General features: G+C 34.9%; 2 protein-coding genes across 4 annotated transcripts in view; one reads left to right on the top strand and one right to left on the bottom strand.

Annotated features, from left to right (window-relative positions):
* Positions 1 to 23246, bottom strand: part of LOC148942547 (trypsin-1-like) — a 413175-nt gene that overhangs the window by 183959 nt on the left and 205970 nt on the right. The window lies entirely within an intron of this gene.
* LOC148942548 (uncharacterized) overlaps positions 6987 to 23246 on the top strand; it is a 157857-nt gene continuing 141597 nt past the window's right edge. For 2 of the 3 annotated variants that reach the window (XM_089102520.1, XM_089102518.1), the window contains exon 1: positions 6987 to 7043. The gene's annotated coding sequence lies outside the window, so the exon portion shown is untranslated. Of the gene's footprint in view, positions 7044 to 17165; positions 17248 to 23246 lie in introns of those variants that run through there. The other variant, XM_089102519.1, reaches the window with a different exon arrangement.

Genomic DNA, 23246 nt, shown 5'->3' with positions numbered 1-23246 from the left:
TGGAAGTTCTAGTCCAGCTCTTACGAGTCAAAATCGATCTAAGGGCAAATACCCAACCCCCACGCCCTTTTTCTCCCCCCCCCCTCCCTTTGAACTAATTCTGTTTATACCCTAAGGCCCAATGAGAGTTAGAATGTTTTGGTATTGACACACACCTATTAGGCATCTGCTCTCCTCCCTAACAAGGAAAGAAACAGAGAGGTTAAGGCAGTGGCAGATCCAGAGGAGGGGCGAGGGGGGCGCCCCCTCCCCTAACGTAGTCTAAAGTAATGTAATTTACTTAATTAACGCAAGATTGCGTTAATTAAACTTGCTCCTAACGCAAGTTTATCGTATCAATCTATTTTGCGCCCCCCCCTAAAAAATCCTGGATCCGCCCCTGGTGTAAGGGCACTATAACTTTTAATTTGTAATTCAATGAACCCGTTCCAAAGTTTATGCGACCACCTCTTCCACATAAAGTGCCCCTGGAAAAATAAATAAGTATTAATTCATTGAACCCTTATGGCTCTTTACTTAGGTAACGCTATATCATTGCTTCTGACCTAAAAAGTTGAGTAGAAATTTCAGCTTCCATTTTTATGAATATCCGAAATTATCTGAGGGGAATATGTTTTGGGGAGCATTTTCCACGGCTGGGAAATTTCTGCTGGGTGGAATTTAACGCGGGGCAATTATCAGCAGGAAAAGAAAATGGTCTGTGAGGGGGGAGGAATTTCCCAGGGGTGGGTTTTCCAAATGTGAATTATTCAGGGAGGGGACGACTAAACCCATTCAATAATATTCTAAATTTTACATCTGAATGTAACGGGAATAAAGAATCAACGGAAATGTCAGAGACAACACTTCAGGTTCCTTTAGACGATGTTGCTCATGTCTTTTGAAAAAAGACATTTTCAAAAGAAAGATTAATTTCATTTGTATTACTTTCTCTGTGGCTGCTCAATTATGCATGCGAGGGGGGAGACTTCCCCCCGCCACTATCTCCGCTAAGGTTTCAGTTTTTATCTCAAGCCTTAAAAATTAACGCAATGCGATAAAAGTATAACTCAAAATAATATATATTGAATAATATATGCACATAACACGGAACAACTGATCAAAATTGCATATTATGAGTTGAGGCTCACCCAAATGATGGGCCAGGGGGTTCACCATTCCACAATCTATGAAATCAATCCTGATAAAGAATTTTGAGTATTTTAACGTCTTCCACAACTCACAGAAATCCCCCTAGAAATTGAAATCCCCCTAGAGTATCTCCCTTAAATTGAATATGCAAATCAAGTTTGAATCGAATAAAAATAACTACGAACAAGAGTTTGGGTATCGCCTCACTGCAGAAGCCTAAAACCTACTGCGTCATTGGCGCTTTACTGAAAACTATATGAGTCTTAAACAGTCTTAGAAAGTATAAGCAAAATCAAATTGAATATTAGATATATAATGATATTAATTGTTGAAAGATCCATCAGTTCAAGACTTTTTTTCATTGTAATTTTTATTTCCATTTTCAATGCTGTAAGAACTGGAAAAGAATAAATTTGTAATATAAGAGTAATTCGTTTTCAGTGAAGCGCCAATGACGAAGATGGCTTTAGGCTTTGGCAGTTAAAGAAGGGGCCTTGACCCCTTCTTTAGGTTTTTAGGTAAACGAACAGAAATCCCCCTAGTCAATATCTCGCTCTTTACGCTAAAGTTTTTTCTAGTACTTTCAAAAGAGCTATCTATTCTAATTAAATGGCCTTTGTGATTCAGGGGTTTGTGATTCGAACAAAATTCGATAGTACCGCATCGCATCGGTCGCATCATACGAAAAATAAAAAAAAAGTAAAATTAATATGCAAATTGCGTTTTAATTATTTATGTACGGTGAGCCAATATCAAAGCTGCATTAATTCAAAAACTTTCAGAAATTAAATAAAAAATAAGTTTTTTAACTGGAAGTAAGGAGCGCCATTAAAACTTAAACAGAAAAGAAATTATTTCGTATATAAAAGGGGCTGTCCCCTCCTCAACGCCTCGCTCTTTACGCTAAAGTTTGACTCTGTCTCACAACTCTATTTTTTTAAACAATAAAAACCTTTAACGTAAAGAGCGAGGAGTTGAGGAGGGGACAGCCTCTTTCATATACGGAATAATTTCTGTTCGTTTTTAAGTTTTAATATCGCTCCTAACTTTCAGTTAAAAAAAACGTGTATTTAAAAAAAAACACGTGTTTTTTTTATTTAAGTATTACGAAAAGATGTGATCCTGCTGTAAGAATCAATTGATTTATCCGAAGACTTAGCAGATACGAACCTGTGAGAACCTATGAAGCAGTATGGGGTACAGATTTTGAAGGAACTTTACAATTAATTTGAAGACCCCGTCATATGGGGACACAAGTTATTGTTGGAATCCCAGATAAAATACTGGATATGTTGAAAGAGTCTGCAAAGACCAAAAAATCCGATTCTTACTACAAAATTATACTACCAATTATGCTGAAAAAATCAAGAAAATATCGAACACCTTGAATACTGAAATGCTGATGAAATATATTTTCAGTTATACAGTTAAGTCAACTATACCTCGAATGTTGCCGTTGCAATTGAAGAATTTGGGCCAAAACGAAACAGCTTGCATCCCTCCGAAAAAGGAAAGGCCAAATTTAAAAGGAATAAAACAATACAGAATAAAAAAAATTTACCAAGAAGAAAAATTAAAGGTCTAAAAATCTTTTTTCGGCATTTTACTTTTGTCAAAAAATTGTTTTTGTAACTAGAATAGAAACCGCCGTCGAATTAGGTGAGGACTTTCAGAGTGAAGGATTTGACGCAATTAAAAACCATAGTGGCAAGAACCAGAATGAACAACAACATATACTTGAAGATTTTATGTCTGGAAACAAAAGAATCCTAATATGTACAGACATATTAGGTCAGAGTATTGACTTTGAACAAGTAAAGTTTTTGGTCAATTATAATTTCCCACCCAGTGAAGAAATATACTACAATAGAATAGTCTGGTTCGGGAAGTTTAAAATAACTGTATTGATAAATTTTCCCATTGAGTCAGGAAAAAATCAAATAGTTTGAAAAATATTTTAAAACGAATATTGAAATTTTGCCGTCTAATATTGAAGATCTATTCCCAGGGGAAATTTGTTATCAAGGTATTAATAAAGGGGAAATGTTTGTCTTACTCGTGCTAAAGACCAGATCTTAAAAACACAGATGGAGGGTGTAAAAAAGGAGGCTTTGAATAGATTGGGATGGAGGAGGAGCGTGCGTAGCTGTGTTGACCTCAGACGGCTTGGTGCTGCGGTGAGTTGTTAGTAGTAGTATAAAAAATTGGGGTATTTTCAGAGTACATTCAAAAGTGTAGAGCAAAAGAAGCGTCCGAAGTTTCAAGTAGTTGTTCTTACGTTAATAACTTTTAAAGATTAACATGTTTCTATGCATTTAGGTCCTGCAACGATTTTAATGGTTTTTGTTTCAATTATTGTCTTTAAAATAGAATAGTTATTTGTTTTCCACAGGGTGCTTAGTTTCCATTTAAAATTGTTTGTCTTATGTCAAGTCAAATTTCTGTATCTTAGGAATTTCAGCTCCTTGTCTGAGTAATGGCTAGGACTAAAAACCAATGTCATATTTAAATTCAGCTCATTAGATACATATCAAATCAGCACCAAAAGCCGGCGCACAAAAATTACCGTTGTCCAGTTTTATTAGACTCCATTCCCAAATGATGTCATTGTGCCAAAACTTAACAAACATACCACTTGGCCAGAATGTATATATATATATATATATATATATATATATATATATATATATATATATATATATATATATATATATATATATATATATATATATATATATATATATATATATATATATCTACTAACAACTCACCGCAGCACCAAGCCGCCCGAGGCCAACACAGCCGTGCAAACGCCTCCTCTATCCCAATCTATTCAAAGCCTCCCTCTTTACACCCTCCCGGGAAGTTCCCATTTCCCTTAAATCTTTCTTTTCGACATATTCCCACTCCAACCGTGGACGGCCTGCACTCCGTTTAGCCTTAGACGGTCGGTCGAGAAGGACAATCTCAACCTTTCTCTTATTGTATCCCTAGGCATGACAATAGAAGTTTCTTCATTTTGAACTTCAATGACGGAATGGAAACGTATTCTATTATTTTCATCTGGTTTTTTAATCATTAGGACCCTTGTCTCAAAAAGAAAAAGAACCTCTTGTTGCATGGCAACATCTAAACGCCAGTGAATTACTTAGCAGATAACAAGTAAGATAATGATGATAGTTTGTACAACCGCGGAGTAGATGTAAATTCAGTGAACCCTGCAGAGGGAGAGGGGAGAGTGAACCCTTGCTTAGGGAGGTTCAAAGCCTCCCTCTGCAATATAAATCAAAAGCTTAAGAACAAAGATGAAGCTCTCAGCTCAAGGGGGGATTTCGCATCAAGATATTCTCCTCTTCTGTAAGATTTCAAATTAAGAAATAAAGCTTTAACTGCTCTAACCTTGAATCGTTTATACTTTTTTCTAATGTTGCCATTGAAATAGCATGCCCGTAGTTAGTACCCGTAATTAAAATAATTGTAAACCAAAGAAAAATAGATAAGTTTCTGGAGTTCATGCGGCACATAATTTATCATCATAAAATAAATACCTGGAGCTCTAAAATTTTGATTGATTATAATTTTGCATGTTGTCATTAAGACATGGACTCATCTAAAACCATGCAAAGACATTGAAACTGACTAATTCTTTCAGTTCTAACATTATTAAGATTTCAAGTATTTATTGGTAAAAAAATAAAACTGAGATTAGGAAAATTCTTGTGCTTTATTTCTTTGCTACTGTAGATTTTTATTTTGCATTTTGTCATCGTCTTTGAGTTATACTTCATTGAAAACAGCCTCACAAAACGTCACCTCTTTTAGTGGTTCACTGTAGTCAATCAACGTGAAGAGTACACCCACATTAAGATAGGAAATATTGTATTGGATTACGTCGAGAAAATCAAAAGGATTTCTGGTTGGCCGGGTTTCAGGTTTCCAGATGGCAGAATTATCGACCTGGCAGAATTATACCTCTCCCAGAATTAATCTGGCAGAATTATCGACCTTTATGTTTTTATTCCTCAAACTTTAGTTACCCTTCAGAGTTATCAGAAATAATAGGGGCTCATGATAAACACAAAAGTCCTGTCTGTCCTTACTGAGCATATTAGAACCACTTCTTTTGACAGGACATGAGCTAGAAAATGACAAGAATATCATGTTGTGTTTTGCTCTGGTTGTGTTGGATAGTTGTACAAAACGTTATCGATTGAAGCTATTAATCCACACGCTTTGTGGTTTTCTTCTTGGTTTTACTACTACTTCACACTAAAACACAGAATTAAAAGCCAAAATTTTGTGTTTTAATAATAATATAATGCAAAACAAATAGGCCACATTGCCTCTACAAAAATGTATTAAATTGACAAGAGTCACTTTCACCGTAGTATTTGTCCAATTCCTCCTTGAACGAGTTTAATGAGTTGGCATTGATGACTTCGAAGGGGAGCTTATTCCAGTGTTGTGTTACTCGGTTCTTGAACGCCCATCGGCCATTATCCTTTTAAAACCTCTCCTCTTGAAGTTTGACGTTGTAACCACGAAGGTTTGTGTGGCTGAAGTTGAGAACATCTGTAACCTGGATGTTTTCCTAGGCGTCGTAGCAAAGCTTGTATACCTCAATGAGGTCTCCTCGGTGCAGTCGATAAGCTAGTGAAGGAATCTTGAGCTTGCAGAGCCTATCTTCGTAAGGTAAGTTTCTCAGAGTCGGAAAGAACTTTGTTATTCGTCTTTGAGCTTTTTCGAGACCTTCGATGTCTTTGTTGTAAAAGAGAGATGTATTGCAATGACCGTATTCAAGGATTGGCCGTACTAGAGCTTTGTAGAAAAGGCAAAAGGTCTTATCATTTCCAAAAGTGGAGTTGCGCCTTAAAAATCCTGCGACACGATTTGCTTTCCCAATAATGCTGTTATAGTGGGCCTGGAAGTCGAGGTTGCTGTCAATGATAACTCCCAAGTCAGGCTCCTCCTGGCATGATGTGATCGGTAAGTCCTCCTGTAGATATTGTGCATTGCCAGCCCTGGGAAACACCGCTGGTTACCTTGACTTCGAGTGTGCTCGGAACTCCGTCCACTGATACAGTTTGAGACCTTCCAATAAGAAACTGTTCGATCCAATCAACTGTGGTTCCCAGACCAAGGTTGTGGAGTTGGTCTGGCCGTACCTCTGATTCGGGTGGGCTCTAAGATCAATTGGTTCAGATGAGAGTTATTCACCACTTCTAAGAATTTCACCTCGGGTGATGTTGGGCTGTGCAAGTGCATGTGTTGTCCAGACCAGTTGATTTTCGATAGGTTGAAATCGCCCATGATGACTACATTTGACAAGTTTTCACTGCAGATCTCAGTAATTTCTGCAAATAAGTGCGAGTCATTTTATAAGACCGTTTTTATGTGTGTATTTTTATCATATTAGGTGAAAATCAACAGCTACTCTGTCCGGTCCAAATATTTAAGTGAACTTTTACTTAGCTCCTACTGATAGTAAATATTTACGATACAGTGCAATTTTGCAATAAGCTGCAGAATTGCCCCTATTCTTGCACAATTTTTGCGTATGCGCGATAAGTTTCCACTGTCAAATTTGAATTTTTCTTTTACATTTCATTGATGCATAAGATATTAAATTCGTTCTTTAATTTGCCACAAAAAAGTTGAAAAAATATATGTTCTGGATATGAGTAAAACAGTTTTTTTCTATTATTTTGATTCTAAATAGTTTAATTTTGACCATTTCTTATCATTAGAGCTGTATTTTTAGAAACTTGAAATTTTGTAGAAAGATGTACATTTTCGTAGGAAAAATAGGATCGATTTGTTAGCGACACCTATCATAACAAATGATACAGCAGCAACATAAACAAAAATACTTGTCCAGCCCAGATAAATTCAAAAATTAATACAAAAACTTGGTAAATAGTCTTTGTTATTTGATTTCTTGGGTTAGAACTTAGAAGATTACCAAATGAATTTTAATTCTTACAAAATATTTACCATTAAAATTTGGTTTGACTTCTGCCAAATCAATTGTATGCTATAGTCTGTGTACCTTGGTTATCAATAGGCTATTTAGAGCTTACCAAAGTGGTAAAATTCTTGATTAACTGACTATTGGTTGAGATAACTGTAAATGTTTACCAAATCAGGTAAAGTTCTACCAAATCATATTATTGAGTTAGGAATAAAGTGAATACACCATTCGATGCCTTTTTTTTATGCTGATTACTAGGCCTAGCCTAATATAATAATCATTTCTATTGGAAATGAATTTCAGCCCCCCTCCTATATATGCCAATTCAGGGTTAGGTTAGGTTGTAGAAACATATACCCTGAATTGGTATATACAGGGGGGGGGGGCTGAAATTCATTTTCGATAGAAAGGATTACTATATTTGTAATCAGCATAAAAAAAGGCATCAAGTGGTATATTCACTTTATGCATAAGTCAATAAGGTAAAATTCTACTTTAGCTACTTTTGGCTATCTTGGAAAGGGGTTAGGTTAGGAAAATGAAGCTTTCAGGGATGGGTCTACAGGCTAAAGTATGTCCCAGGAAGGTATTTCAAAGTACCTACATCCACTCCTTCTCCCTCTAGAGGGTCCTGAAATTTGCCTACATGACAGGTACTATACCCATTGAAATTTTGACAAACAGTATTTTACCTTAATTTTCAGTTATCAGTTTCTTTTTCTCTGGCTTTAGCTCTGAAAATGCAATTTCAGTTATTTGAGCAGAAATTTAAGCCATATAAATAGTTTTTTTTTCCAAAATTTAGGAAATGTATTTGCATATCTTTAAAACCTTATAAATTGGGATTGAGCAAAGTTGTGAAGCTGAAAACAATTTTGTTGTACTTCATTTAAGCAGAAGATCTATTTGCAAGGTTTCACTTTTATAACTCACATATTTTTAAAGGTCATCAAAGGTCAGGACCCTCTAGAGGGAGGAGTGGAGGTGGGTACTTCAAAATATCTTCCTGGGACATACTTTAGCCTGTAGACCCATCCCTGAAAGTTTCATTTTCTTAACCTAACCCCTTTCCAAGATAGTCAAAAGTAACTAAAGTAGAATTTTACAAAAAGGCATTGAGGGGTAAATTCACTTTATTTGTAAGTCAATAATATGATTTGGGGTAAAGTTCTACCAAATCATATTATTGATGGTAAAATTCTGCTTTAGCTACCTTTGGCTATCCTGGAAAGGGGTTAGGTTAGGAAAATGAAACTTTCAGGGATGGGTCTACAGGCTAAAGCACATCCTGGAAAGGTATCTTGAAGTACCTACCTCCACTCCTTCTCCCTTTAGAGGGTCCTGAAATTTGATTACATGACAGGTCTGTACCTATTGAAATTTTGACAGAAAAACAATTTACCTTAATTTTTAGTTATCAGTTTCTTTTTCTCTGGCTTTAGTTCTGAAAATGCAATTCCTGTTTTTGAGTAGTATTCTATAATATAGAATAATTGAGTAGTAAGTCATATCTATGTTATTTTTCTTTAATTTAGGAAATGCATTTGCATATCTTTAAAACCTTATAAATAGGGATTGAGCAAAGTTGGGAAGCTGAAAATAATTTTGTTGTTCTTCATTTAAGCAGAAGATCTATTTTGAAAAGGTTTCACTTTTATAACACATGGATTTTTAAAGGTCAGGATCCTCTAGAGGGAGAAGGAATGGAGGTAGGTACTTCAAAATACTTTCCCAGGACATACTTTAGCCTGCAGACCCATCCCTGAAAGTTTCATTTTCCTAACCTAACCCCTTTCTAAGATAGCCTTAAGTAGCTAAAGTAGAATTTTACCATGCTCTTTCATAATTCAAGAATTGCTTCTGGGGCTAGTTGCATCTTTAGTCCTTAAAGGGGCCCTAAAGGTATTTAATTTTTTTAACCACGCAAAGAAGTTACAACACTAGTTAAGTTATTGAAAAGTGGTTGAAACATATCACTAGTTTATAAATAAGTTTTTCAAGAGTAACATATTCAAAAATCCTCATTTATAACAATTCAAACCTCATTTATCAGGCAACTCAAATATTAACCATATTTGGTACTCCTATGTTAAATGGACTCTTATATATACTGCAATTGAAACCAGTCATGAAAATTCCATTTTTGATGGGATAATTCAAGACACTGCTATAGAGTAATACAATGTATAGCATGGTTTTCTTTGAGTATACAATGTTTAAACTGTTGTTTTTTGGGGTTTAGGGGGGGGGTACCTAGGTTTCACCCACCATCCCCCCTAATGTGCAAATATATAGCCCAAATTTGTTTCTAAACTATTATATATTCATCCTATTTTATTTCATTAGCATTAACCAATCTAGCAGTATATAAAAAAGTACATTTAACATAGGAGTGCCCTGTTTTCTTACTGTTTCAAGTTTTTTGAATGTTGTTTGCAAAAACAGCACTGAATTTTGTAATTTGAAACTTTGCTGTTGACATTTCAGGGTATATTAGTGGGGGTGTGTAAATTTGCAGTTGGCCACATAAATTAGCTAGGATGAAAGTGAAAACATCATTTGATTTTTTTATGCTCTTTCATTATTCATATAAAAAACCTTTAAGGGCTCAAGATGCAATGAGCCCCAGAAGCAATTATGGGATTATGAAAGAGCATAAAAAAGGCATCAAATGAAGTTTTCACTTTCATCTTAGCTAAATTATGTGGCCTACTAGAAATTTACCAAATATTGAGCAGTTCATATGATTGACCTATCAATAAAGTAAACATGGTACTCAATGCCATATTTTATTTGCTTGCTGAATATAATAGTTGTTTTTCTAGCAAATTCAATTGATCCCTTTTAGGACCCTTGAAAATAATAATTTCTTTCTATATTTTTTGGATATCAAAATGGGCTAAAACATTTGTTGCAAACTTACTATTTCATTATAGATCCATTTTGCAAAAGTTATATTGGCCTAGTTCAAAGACATTGATTTGTCAAGATTAAGTTGAATAAAGAAATTTCAAAACAATTCTCATTCAACTCAAACCCTGTTTAACCCAAAAATGTCCAACTTAACCCCCACTCTAATCAACCACACACAGCTCAACCCTCCTCAAATGAATAATATAATATAATTACATATAATATAATTACAAAATGTAATTCAGCCCATTTTGTTGGAGGTGTTTGAAAATTAGCAGAGCTTTTTATGCCCAGGGTCTGAACACACTTGAATGTTGTGGTTGCAGCAATAGCTATACCCTCGTACAGAGAAAGCCTATAGTTGCCAAAATCTTCAAGATAATTAAAAAACAGTATCTCATAAGAAAAACTTGCCATTAATGCTTATTAAGGAATAATAGTTATTATTTAAATTAATAGTAAAAGTTTATTTTTGGAAAACATTTTATGGAGCTTAGAGAGCTGGAAACCTCTCTAAGGAACTTAGAGAACTTAGAGAGCTAATGTAGTTCCACATTTTATGGAACTTAGAGAGCTGGATAAGTCTCCTGCTTTCTATTTTTTTCTACATTACTGATAGGGCACTTGAATATTTTAGAGAGCTGTTTATTGTTATTTGAAATCTAATATTCACTTTTTCATGCTCTTATATAATTTTTTATGATAACACCATTGTAAAATGTCTTGTGGCATTAAAATCCAATTTTAGTGGCATTTCTTGAGTGTAAAGGCTTAAAACGATAAATGATCTACTACTAAAATTTTATGATAAAAAAAATCCTAATACTAGTGTTTAAAATCTCCGTCTTGAATCATCTTTTCAAGTGGAAAGCAAATAGAAGTTTTGAAAAAATTGATCCAAATACAAAGCTGATTTGTTAATGATAGAAGCTATCTATTTTCATTTCAATACTAAAATTAATTACAAAACAAATGCTTGGAAATTATGAAAAAGTTTTTGACAACTCATTGTGTCTTCTTTTCCCCCAGCACTAGCTAGAATATGATTGGGGCACTGAAATGGATAACTTTCTGAGGTTCTCAGGGTTAGTATTTTATTTCCACTGTCCCATGTATGTGTAGAGAAGTGGCAATATTGGATACTCTTAGGCTTATATACCCTCAAAGTATGCTTCACAAAGTATAAGACATAATAACACAAAGTACAGACATAATAATTAAGCAAGACAACAGTTCATCACTCTAATATTTTTATTGTAAAATATTACAGACATAATAATTGTGTCAAAGTACAGACATAATAATTAAGCAAGACAACAGTTCATCACTCTAATATTTTTATTGTAAAAAAAAGTCCATTTGCTTGTAGATGCAATTCTCAACTAAATCCAGTTTCTCTCCTCCCAAAGTTTGAGGATTGTCAAAATGGAGAATTTATAGCATTTTTGACAAAAAAAAATGGAACACCAGTATTCAAGAAGGATGAGAGTGGAGTTTCTCCCCTCTTCTAGGTTAAATGCTATAAAACACAATTCTTACTTCATTAAGTTCAGAAAAATTCTATTTCTTGGATTTTCAAGGCTACTTGCACTTCATCAGCAAACTTCTGTATAATAATGGTTTGTACACAGGTGTGGAGGGGAGGGCTGTTTTTTTTTTTTTTATTTTTAAACACGTTTTTCTTTGCCAGAAATGAACATTGTATATTGTTGTTTCTAACTGGCTGGGCAAGTTTGATTTATTGGACAAGATTGAGATTTTGGTACATGTCAGTATTTTCAGTTTCTTTGTTGAATCTTATCAATTTTAGTGATAGCCCCCCTCCAAATAAAATCATGCTTAAATGCCAGTCAAAGCTGTGTATATGGCAGCACTTGTTGGCTAAGGGAAACACATTCAAAAATTACGCTTAGGTTGCGTCTCAGAAAATCGGATTCATAGCTACAAAAACAAGTGATGGATGATACAATGAATTGGACTTGTATAATTTGGGTTATATATTTGCACATTAGGGGTGGGGGTTTGGTTAGGTTCCCAAAATTTTGTCTCTGAAGTGTTATATTATCACCATATGTCTTTATATTTCATTAGGATTAATCTAACTTCGCTTCTTGTGTGTTTCCAACAACCAACAAATACCATAGATGAACAATTTGGAACTTTATGGGGGTCATTTTTCAAAAGGGTAGCCAAAAAAGATTAAGTATGCCAAAAATTTCAGTTAAAACACCAAGGATTCCTAAAGACACCCATCCCCACTAAGCCATTAAGCAATTCAGTTACAGAATTTGCATCATTTTGATTTTTAACAAAGTGTACCATGTCCACTATATGTGGAAAATATATTCAATGCGTTTGATCTGCGACTTTTATATTGCAATTTTATCCTCAGATTTATAATCATTGATTACAGATAACCTTAAATACCTCATTTGGTGAATATCAAACACAATTTGTGGAACATGCATATGCCTAGTGTGTCCTGATTTAGGATATTCATATTGTGATCTTCATTATTTTTAGTTATTAAAAGTTATTCTTTTAGAACCATTCCCTAAATAACGGCTGACTGATCAAAGCTAAAATTTGTGCAACATGTCTATATGTGCGAAGTTGGGACAGGGGGATGTTGAAAGGGGCTCAACTTCTGGTCCTCCAATCTTACAGGTTGAATATCCCTTTGTAACTCAAGCAAGGCATGACATGACCACCATTTTTAAGATATGTATGCAGCAAGTCATGGTTTTGCAAGTCTATATTAGTATTAGAATCAGGTGTGTAGAATCAAAAAACCTCTGATTAGGGATCAAACCCTGATCCCTAAATAATGACCAGTTGAAATAGGCACAACATGTTTACAGGTTCAAAGTGAAGGGGGGCTGTTTTTGGATGGTTTACAGATCTTTGGATCAAATAGATGGAAAATATTTGCATGGCTCTGGTTTCAGCAAGTGTGACATGTCCATCTTTTGGGAAGTATCTAATTATGTATTGTAGTATTTATACAGAAAAAAAATTTTTGGCATGGAAATCAATATGTGATCCTAGGGACTTTTAGTGATTAACACTGTATCTCTAAGGACGATTATTTGATTATCTCTGAATGATTTTAAACTGGAAATAGTACAATACCTGAATGATACTAGGTTGAAAGAGTTAAGACATGTGTATAGATTCAAAATTGGAAGGGGGTCTTTGAGGGAGTATGAGTCCCCTGAACTATGTAGTGAATGTTTTTTAATTCTACGCTTAGATATTTCAGTATAAGCCCTGGATGCGTAATCAACAAGGTCAGTTTTATAATCAGCAAATTGAAAGAGGCACAACATTTCTAGATGTGTATGTGTTTCAGAAGGGTGTGGGGTGTTGGAGGAGCATGTAACGAAGTACCCTTTTCAGGGCCCTCCTATCATGTTGATTAAAGGTTTTTGCCTGACAAGGATCTCAACTAGTTTTGACATGTCCAGCGTTTGTAATAGGTATACTGAACATGTTTAGTTGTTTGACGTCAAACTTGCGCAATTAGTCTTTGATTTGTAATTGACAAGATAAGAATTTCAGAAGTGCAATTTTGGTAGAAGTAAAATCATGATGGGAGGAGAGATGGTACATGCCTTATTTTATGCCTTGGAATCATATGAATGGAAAATCCTTGTATGAGTCTGGTTTTAATAAGACATTCATCTTTCTATGGGAAAAACAAACTAAGGGTGGTGGTGGATGGAACTCGAGTTCAAGGGTGTCTCTTTGACCCCATAATCATACAAATTGAAAGTCCATGAAAACTATTAGATAAAGGGAGAAGGGGATATAGGGGTTATGTTCTCAGGGTCTCCCTTCAGATCCTTTAGTCACACAGACTTATATGATTCTGAATCAAGCAAATAATACTTGCTTACTTTCTTTGTATTAAAGTGTATCGATAAAACGGCTGCTTCATATGTGCTGATTGTATGATTTAGAAGTACATATATCATTTCACCTCCAGAGGCATATATTTTTTTTTTTGCCTTTTGCCTGTTCTGATTTAAATGACCATCTTGAAAATTTGTTCTGATGTCATATGGAGCTGAGGCAAGAGAGTAATTGGACTGGGGGTTGTCCTTAATTTGAGATCTAACGAGCCCTCCGTCAAGTTTCTGCAACCATCTGCTGTTTTATATAATGAAGCCAGAAAACAAAATTAAACAAAAAATACTGAAACGCCTTAGTCTCTATTACTCTTGTAACGTGTTGACTATGATAAAATATCTTTGTTGAGACATTTACCTGTGAACAGCAATAACATGGGGACAGCTAGATATTTAACTATCATTGTATAAAATGTGAACACTTTATCCCTACAGCCCCCTGTTGTGCGAATATATAGCCCAAATTATATTACTATATAAACTATAGTTTATATGAAGGTTATATTTTATTTTTTAACCTAACTTCACCTAACTAACCTAACCTAATTAACCTAACCTAACTTTTAACCTAACTAACCTAAATTAGGATTAACCTAACTTCACTTCTAGGGTGCGTTTTGTTTAATTAACAAGTAACCAAACCTTCTTTGAAAAATATAACTGTAATAACAGTTGAGACTGGAAATATTACTATACAGGTCGTTACCACAAACTGTTTGAAAAGGAGGAGGAGGAATTGGGAATTTAATGAGATAGACACAGCTGTTCAAAGGGCAATACAGGGGCAGCTGCCCCGGGCACCGTGGCTGGGAGGGGCACCAGGGCTGGGGGCTTGCCCAGTTTTATTATATTTTTTCACTTTGATTCGACCTTTTTTTGCTTATATTTGAGTCGGGAAAGGGGGGGGCTGCAATTAATCTTTTCCCGGGCACCACAAACCCTAGGAACGGCTCTGGGGATAGAATATATTCACCTCTGCAGTCTACACAGTTTTCACTGATCGTAATTACTCCTTAAACTTGACGATCGATTGTCACTAGACAAGGACAATCACTTATGATGGTATCGTCTATAATTGTAAATTCTTCACAGTTCAAAATATTTTGGACTCTTTACAAAAATGACACTTTTTGACATGAATATAATCACCTCCTCCCTCCCCCCTATCGATCGAAACACACTTCATCGAGTGGAGTAATCCACATTCCTATGATCATGAATTTATTGTAAGTTAAACAAGGTCACGCAATACATTATTCAAAAATACACATTACAAAATAAACATCATAAATATTAATCCCCCCCCCCAAAAAAAAAGGAAAACGTAGGTTATGTAAGCTTTTGTTTTCTCACTACTTTATCATACTACCAAAGACAGTGAAAATGAATCTGATTGCTTGAATTGGTTAAGTGGAAAATTACACAACCATACATATCTTAGAAATATTAGCAAAATTGATAATTCAATTTTTATGAGAAAAAAAATATGAGAAATCAAATTTTATGAGAAAAAAATATGTGCATTTACGCGGTTTTTTGGTAGTCATTAAAAACAAATAATAAACTTGGGCAAAGAGTCAGCAAAAACGTGTTAAAAATATATGGCACCAAATAGCTTAAGAAGATGTAGCTTTCGTATTAAAGGTGAATTTGTCTTTATGGATGAACAGACATCAATGTTAGATTTTTTATGGACGTTTAGATTTAGCAATTTAGTGTGCTTGTTTATTTCACGGCTCAACTCGGCAACACTGATTGAAATGTTATGGTGTCCTAATATATTTTTGGGTTCTTCCGTGTTATCCCGACCACACTCAAGAAGTGAAGTTAGGTTAATCTTAATGAAATAAACCGAAATATGATGAAAATATAATACTTAAGTCACCAAATTATGGAATTATGGAAGGATTATGAAAGGATAGGAGAATGCGTTCTGGGAGCTGGCCTCCCAGAATGCATTATATTAAATACCTAACCTATCCAACTCTATATATTAAGTATTTAATCAAAATATACCTGTATTGTAGTTTATTCCACTCAGGGTAAGCTGATTATCTGAGAGTACACACAGAAAAACCGGTTTTAAGCAGATCAAACTTCTTGAGTGTGGTTGGGATGACACGTAAGTACCTTGTTTTGTAACAGCCAAAGGACAAATCTTAGAAAATCATCGTTTCCTGGTATGATAAGTCCTAAGATGTATCCAGTGGGACAAAAAATGTTCTTACTATTTTTACGAAATGTTCTTACCATTTTTACCAAATGCCCTTACTATTTTGACGAAATGTTTTCACCATTTTTACCAAATGTTCTTACCATTTTTACCAAATGTTCTTACCATTATTACCAAATGCCCTTACTATTTTGACGAAATGTTTTTACCATTTTTACCAAATGTTCTTGCCATTTTTACCAAATGTTCTTACCATTTTTACCAAATGCCCTTACTATTTTGACGAAATGTTTTTACCATTTTTACCAAATGTTCTTACCATTTTTACCAAATGTTCTTACCATTTTTACTAAATGCCCTTACTATTTTGACGAAATGTTTTTACCATTTTTACCAAATGTTCTTACCATTTTTACGAAATGTTCTTACCATTTTTACCAAATGTTCTTACCATTTTTACGTAGCTACAAACCTAAACGATTGTTCTAATTATGTTCGTCCGCTGGATCCCCAGGAAGCCAAGGGTATCACCCTCAAAAAATATAACCTCTTAAATGAGAAAGCTACTGGAACTCTGCAAGAATGTGGGCTGCTAGACTTACATCTGGGACAAAAGTAACCTGTATCTGAAGCGGCGTGTCCGTAATCATGTTCGGGTTTCAAGATGATTTAGAGTTCCCATTTTTTCCCAAAGTGGGCTGTGTCTTCTTTTCTGAAATGCAAAAAATAGTTAGAATGATGACTTTTTGATATACAAATTTTCTGAGTCTTATCTCAAAGGCTAGATAAAAACCCTTCTTGTAAAAACAACTATTTATCAATAACAGTCGTAAGCTCAAAATGTTTTTTTCCCGTTTTTCGCTCTTCTGTTTGTTACATAACGGCTTTTGAATCATCACAGTCCCTTTTAATGTTACTAGTTCCGTTTGTATTAAGTATTTATTACATCCATATTGAAAGTGCATCAATAGCCAAATATTCTCAGTTCCAATCTTATCTTTTTCGTTATAGTTTAACTGATAAGTTTTTATCTTGAACAAAGGCAGTTTGAATTTGTAGAAGATATGCGTAATTGTGGAATCATTTCGTGATTGAATATGTCTAATTACTAGTGGTAAAAATGACTTTCGGTTATTAATTTCACAAATGTAAGACCCTTTTTTCATTGCAGGTAGCATCTCACGAGTTTCTGTTGCTCATTTCTTGCTCTCCTATAGGATATGTTTATATCGTATTATATGCTCAGTGCAATAGTGTTGGCTTAATAAAGAGCTATCGTCTCCCATGTAGGCTATTATTTTTATTTTCTCTCTGGATGGTCATACCCAGGATTGTAGAAACTTGGGAGAGGGCTCATTTGATCGCAAAAATAGTTTACAATGTTCTTTTTAGAGGGCAACACCGATTGGGGACAACCTGCCGCCGCTAGTACCTCTTCAGTCCCACGCGTCATCACGTCGAAATTTTAAGAAAGACTTTTTAATCCTAATGGTCAAAAGATCCATAAATGTGCATTTAGGATGTTCTGTTCAGGCCAACGGGTAAGGTCATGGGCATAGGGAGCATATTGTCTAGGGGGGGGGGCAGTCGATAGTGTGATGGAGGGCCTTTTATCAGCTGCTTTTCCAACCATCTGCTTTTTCAGCCATATCTAATGTAAATTTGAAGGTCTAGGGGGGGCAGCTGCCCCCCCCCACTACGCTCATGGGTAAGGTCCCCAAATTATCAAAAAAGCTTTTCGCACATTTCAGTAGAAAGGCAGACATGCTATATTTTGCTGAAATAAGAGCTATTCATCGATTTCGATCTGAATGATGGTAGGGCCCAAAGGGAAGCTGTTGGGCCCATGGCCTCCCAAATTCCTCCCATTTAAATTCACTTGCACTGGTGCATTGTATCTCTTTGTACTCAAGGGCTATTTAGGGGAATTGTCCAAAATGTCTAAGTGCTTGTCAATAATTACTACTAAGGTTGACTATCCTAAATAAACACATACTAAGTAAGTATTCCACAAATGGGGTTTGGTTTCCACAAAAGTTGGGATTGGTTTTGACAGAAGTTTTTTTAGCTGTTTGATGATAAATCTGAGGCTTATATTGCAATATAGAATTCTAAATTGAAAAAAAAACACGAAGTAGATATTCAGTAATTAGTGTTTGATTTTCTCATAAGTTGATATTTAAGGAGTTTTTAGCTTGCTGATAAAAATATGAGGCTATTTTGAAACTACAGTTTTAGGAGCATACTTGCATGCAGCCCCTGGGCAAGGGTTTCAAACGTTCAACACACTTTATAGATTTTTTTTTTTTTTTTTTTTTTTTTTTTTTTTTTTTATGGAATGGTGGGCATCTTACACCTTATTGAAACCAAGATTTTGTACGCGTTTAGGACCATGTATTTACAGGGCCTTTAGGTATGATCCTTCTCTAACCATCCCCTCCCCCATGGACCCAACAAGTATAGATATGTAATTTCTCTTGTCACTCATCAAACAGTTCGTGGTAATGAACTGTAAATAAGGAGCGACCCGGCTCAATAGTAACTGAAACTCTAACAAACGGAATTTTGATACCAATAGATATATAAAAAAAAATCGGATTTTTACGCTGATTTCAAATGTATAAATTTCATTGAGTTTATTTTTACCCATCAAAGGTTACGGGCCTTAGAAATTTTTCCTGATTTTCGAAAAAAGGGGTAAACAGCCCGTAAAAGTCTAGTGATCTCAATGAAAATCACACCATCAGATTCAGCATATCAGAAAATCGTACTGTAAAGGTTTCAAGCTCCTATCTGCAAAAATGTGGTATTTTTTGCCAGAAGAAAGATCACGGATGCGTATTTATTTCTTGTTTTTTTGTTTTTGTTTGTTTTCCCCAGGGGTGATCGTATTGACGCAGTGGTCCTAGAATATCGGCAGAGGGCTCGTTCGAACTGAAATCAAAAGTTCTAGTGAAACTTTTTAAGTGAACAAAAAATTGGAGAGTAACTAGGTCCCCTCCCCTGCCCCTTTTTTCCCAAAATCGTCTGATATAAATTTTGAGAGCCATTTTGTTCATCATAGTTGAAAGACCCGATAACTATGCCTTTGGGTATAACATGACCTCCCCCCCCATAGCCCCAGGGGAAAGGTCTTAAGTTATCTGCGTCTTAAGGTCTTAAGTAAAATCTGCCCATTGTTTGTGCATAGTATTTGTTATTGGGATGTAGACATACATTTTCGGTTGAGGGGTGGGACAAATTTTCTTCCGGGGGTTTTTCCACGGGGGAATTCTTTATGGGGAGGTAAGTTTCTAGGGAGTGAACTAACCAGGAGAACTTATACACCGGGAGAATTTGCCAGAATTCTTAAACAAAATTCTTTTTATATGTCTTGCTTTCTCTTTTCCATCTCAATTTTACGCGCTGAGTGGTTAAGAGTAATTGTCCGGGGAAATTTTCACCGGGATTGAATTGTCTAGATGATATTTCCGTGGGGAGGGGGTTTCTCTTAAATAAAAAAAACATATTTTTTAACTGAAAGTAAGTAGCAACATTAAAACTTAAAACGAACATAAATTATTACGTTTATAAAGTGGGTTGCCCCATCCTCAACACATCAATTCTTACTCTAAAGTTCGAATGTTGTCCCAATTATTTAAGAAATACTCCGGAAGCACAAATGTCGTTTAATTCGAATAATAAGGTGTTTTTTTAAAAGCACTAAAAAAATTTAGCGTAAAGAGCGATTTGTTGAGGAGGGGGCAACCCCTTTATATACGTAATAATTTCTGTTGGTTTTAAGTTTTAATTTTGCTCCTTATTCTCAGTTGAAAAACTTGTTTTTTTTTATTTAATTAATTAAAAAAAAACTTTCCGGGACCATATTATGAGTAGTCGTTAGTGATCTTATGACTGCTACAAATCGTAACACATCTTTACCGCTTTACTGAAAACGAAATAGAGTGTTAAGCCAGTTATAGTAGCCGAATGTGTTAAGCCGAAATAGTAGGAATAAGACAGTTAGAAAAAATAAGTAATTCTTTTTTAAATAGTGAAACTTAACTAATTGTCCCATATGTTTTATATTGAGTATTCTTTTTTATCAAAAGTTTATTTGAATTTAATTTTTGCTTCTCGGTTTTTTAAACCACAGTTATCACTTATGCCTTATAGGCATTTGAGGGGGCGGAAACCTTACTCTTATTTCTGGTAACTTGAGTTTGTTTTAAATTTGACTACATTTTGCATTGTTTAACTAAATAAGTGGCATCGAATATCACGAATATTTTTTGTGAGGAAGAATTAGCAACAGTACTAAAAGGATTAAAAAATAATAAGGCCCCAGGTGCTGATAGTTTGGTAAATGAGTTTCTTAAATATGGCTCTGAGGTTAGAAATAAGTTAGTGAAGATTATGAATATAATTTTTGAAAAAGAATAAGTACCTAGCGATTTTAGGGAACCCTAATTAAACCACTGTATAAGGAAGGTGATAAAAGTGAGTGTGGTAATTATCGAGGCATTAGCCTGTTCTCTGTAGGTAGCAAATTACTTAGTAATGTGATACTTTTAGACTGAGAGATGCTGTAGACAAAGTTACAGCAGAAGAACAGTGCGGTTTTAGAAAGGATAGAGGATGAGTTGACCAAATTTTCACTCTTAGGCTAATAATTGAGAAGTGCCTGGGTTATCAAACACCTTTGGTTCCCAGTTTTATAGATTATGAACAAACTTTCAATTTTGTTGATAGAAGAGCTTTAGTGAAGGTCTTTGCTCTTACATGGTATATCAGACGAATACATTAAAGTGATTAGTGCTATGTAGGAGAATAACACTGCTGCGGTTAAGGTAAGAAATAAGGTTAGCAGCTTGTTTCGTATTAAATCAGGAGTTAAGCAGGGTTGTGTTCTATCCCTCTTTATATGGATCGCTTTGATAAAATTTGTCTTAAGGCGCACAGGAAAGGCAATGGGAGAACACGGAACCAAATGGGAAAGAAAAGCTATCCTGGACTTAGATTATGCTGATGATTTAAGCATCCAAGACGAAAGTGTGAGCAAAATGAATGAGCTTTAAGAGATTTTGCGAATTCAGGTCCTAGAATAGGTTTGGAAATTAATGTACAGAAGACTAAATCACTAAGGCTATGAATAAATGAAGACGAAAAGGTGACATGGGGTAACGAAAAGATAGAATAACCAAGGCTCAGGGTGTTTTTTCACAGTTAAAAAATGTTTGGAAGAAGATGAAGATCAGTCTGCAAACCAAGATTAGAATATTGGAAGCTACAGTGATGACAGTGGTCAAATATGGGTCTGAAGCATGGGCGCCCCGAAAAGCTGAAGTAGATTTTCTAGATGTTTTTTTCCAGAGAAATTGCCTATGGATTGTTCTGGGTACCCGGCTGACTGACCGTATTTCGGGATGTTGTTAGTAGTAGTATTAGTAATATTACGATGATGCTTTTACAATTTTCTTAATAACAATTATTATCCATTTATAAATCAAATAATAAAGAACAATATAAATATCAAATCAAAATAATGAATCTGAATATTATTATAGCCCACATTTTTAAAGGGATTTGCTAGAAAAGAAGAAAACGTTGATGGAAATCAGTGTTGGTGTAATAATAAAGCAAAATTTGATTGCCACAAGGCAGGGCCGTATCCAGGATTTTTGTGGGGGGGGATTTACTAATTTTTGAACTTTTTTTGAGGGGGGGATTACTAATTTGTGACTCAGTTTTGACTAATTTTACTGATTTTTACCTAGGTTTTACTAATTTTCGACTTATTTTCGAGTAAGTCAAAAATTTCGGGGGGGGGGGGTTCAAACCGGGTAACCCCCCCCCCCCTGGATACGGCCTTGCCACAAGGTGATTTATACGAATATATATTTTTTTAATTTAACTGTTTGGGCGTTTTTTTTTTTATTAAAAAAGGAAAAACCGTTCAAAATGTATTTTCTTTCTTTTCTGTCTTGGGGTTTCATTCGGAAGTTTTCTTAATTTCTTATCGTTTTAAGCTTGCATTCATTATTCATTGTAATTTATGTTTTTCACTTCTTCATTATGTAATTCTTCTTCACTTCTGTAATTATGGTTTCACTTCTTCATTCATAGTAATTTCAATTTGTTTGAGACCTTTTCATTCTAAGTAATTGGTATTCATTTAAATTTTACCTTTTCTATTTACTTTGCAGGGATTTTTGCCCTCTTGAATATGTCATGAAGTTTTATGTCCCGCCTAAGAATTACAGGTATAAGAAAAAAAAGGGCTAGAGCTTTTTGAGGTGTCCTATTGACAACCTCAACAAGCTTTAAAATGCTACTCGAATTATCTAATATTTCGAGTTATATATAGCTAATATTATAATAATAGCTATATTATTATAATAATAGTTGATAGAAGTATCCTGCTCAAAAGCTGTAAATGGAACAGAAAGAAGAGGAAGAAAGGAAAACTAGAGGGGCCTCAAATAGGAAAAATAGGAAACTTCTTGGACACACTTTCTATTTAGTTGCAAGTCTTGAGGAAGTAATTTAAGTAATCACAGTTTTAAGTAAGTTATAATCACCGTTTTCAGTAAGTAATCACAGTTTTCAGTAAGTAATCACAGTTTTCAAGAGGAAATCTTCACGTTTGCCTTCACATGCTTGCTTACTTATTGGGTTACATTGAACTGCAGGCTGGTAAGCCCAACTTTGCACTGAGGCTGAGACCGAGTCCGTTGATTTTTGATTAAAGTCAAGAGTTGCGGGCATCAAGCCATTTAATTGTAGAAAACGCCAAGACATATAGTCTGTCAGTGAGAGGCAAGATCTTGCATAAGCCCTTTTAGGATTATATAAAATGATGTCATTTCACTTGTTAAAAGATAAGTCTATCATCCATCCGTCCATACATCATTCCTATGGCAGAACTAATGTAGATAGTCATTGAACTAGGGGCTGCATCAGTATGTTCAGTAACGCCATGCTTTTGGAATCCCCACGTTGGCTCTACGTTTTTACTAATGACCTTGAGCTATTATTTCAAGATGCTCTATCTTTTTCCTCCAGGAAGTCACACCCACAGAACCTTTCTGTAATCCGTATTGGAAATGGTTAAAAACAAATAATAATATAAATGTGCTGGTATATAATTATATCTTCGTGTCAACGT

Source organism: Artemia sp. Qi Xiang Cuo, chromosome 16, assembly GCF_049724085.1.
Source record: "Artemia sp. Qi Xiang Cuo chromosome 16, ASM4972408v1, whole genome shotgun sequence".
NCBI lineage: Eukaryota > Metazoa > Arthropoda > Branchiopoda > Anostraca > Artemiidae > Artemia > Artemia sp. Qi Xiang Cuo.
Note: the sequence above shows the minus strand (reverse complement) of the source record. Positions and strands in the feature narration are given on the sequence as shown.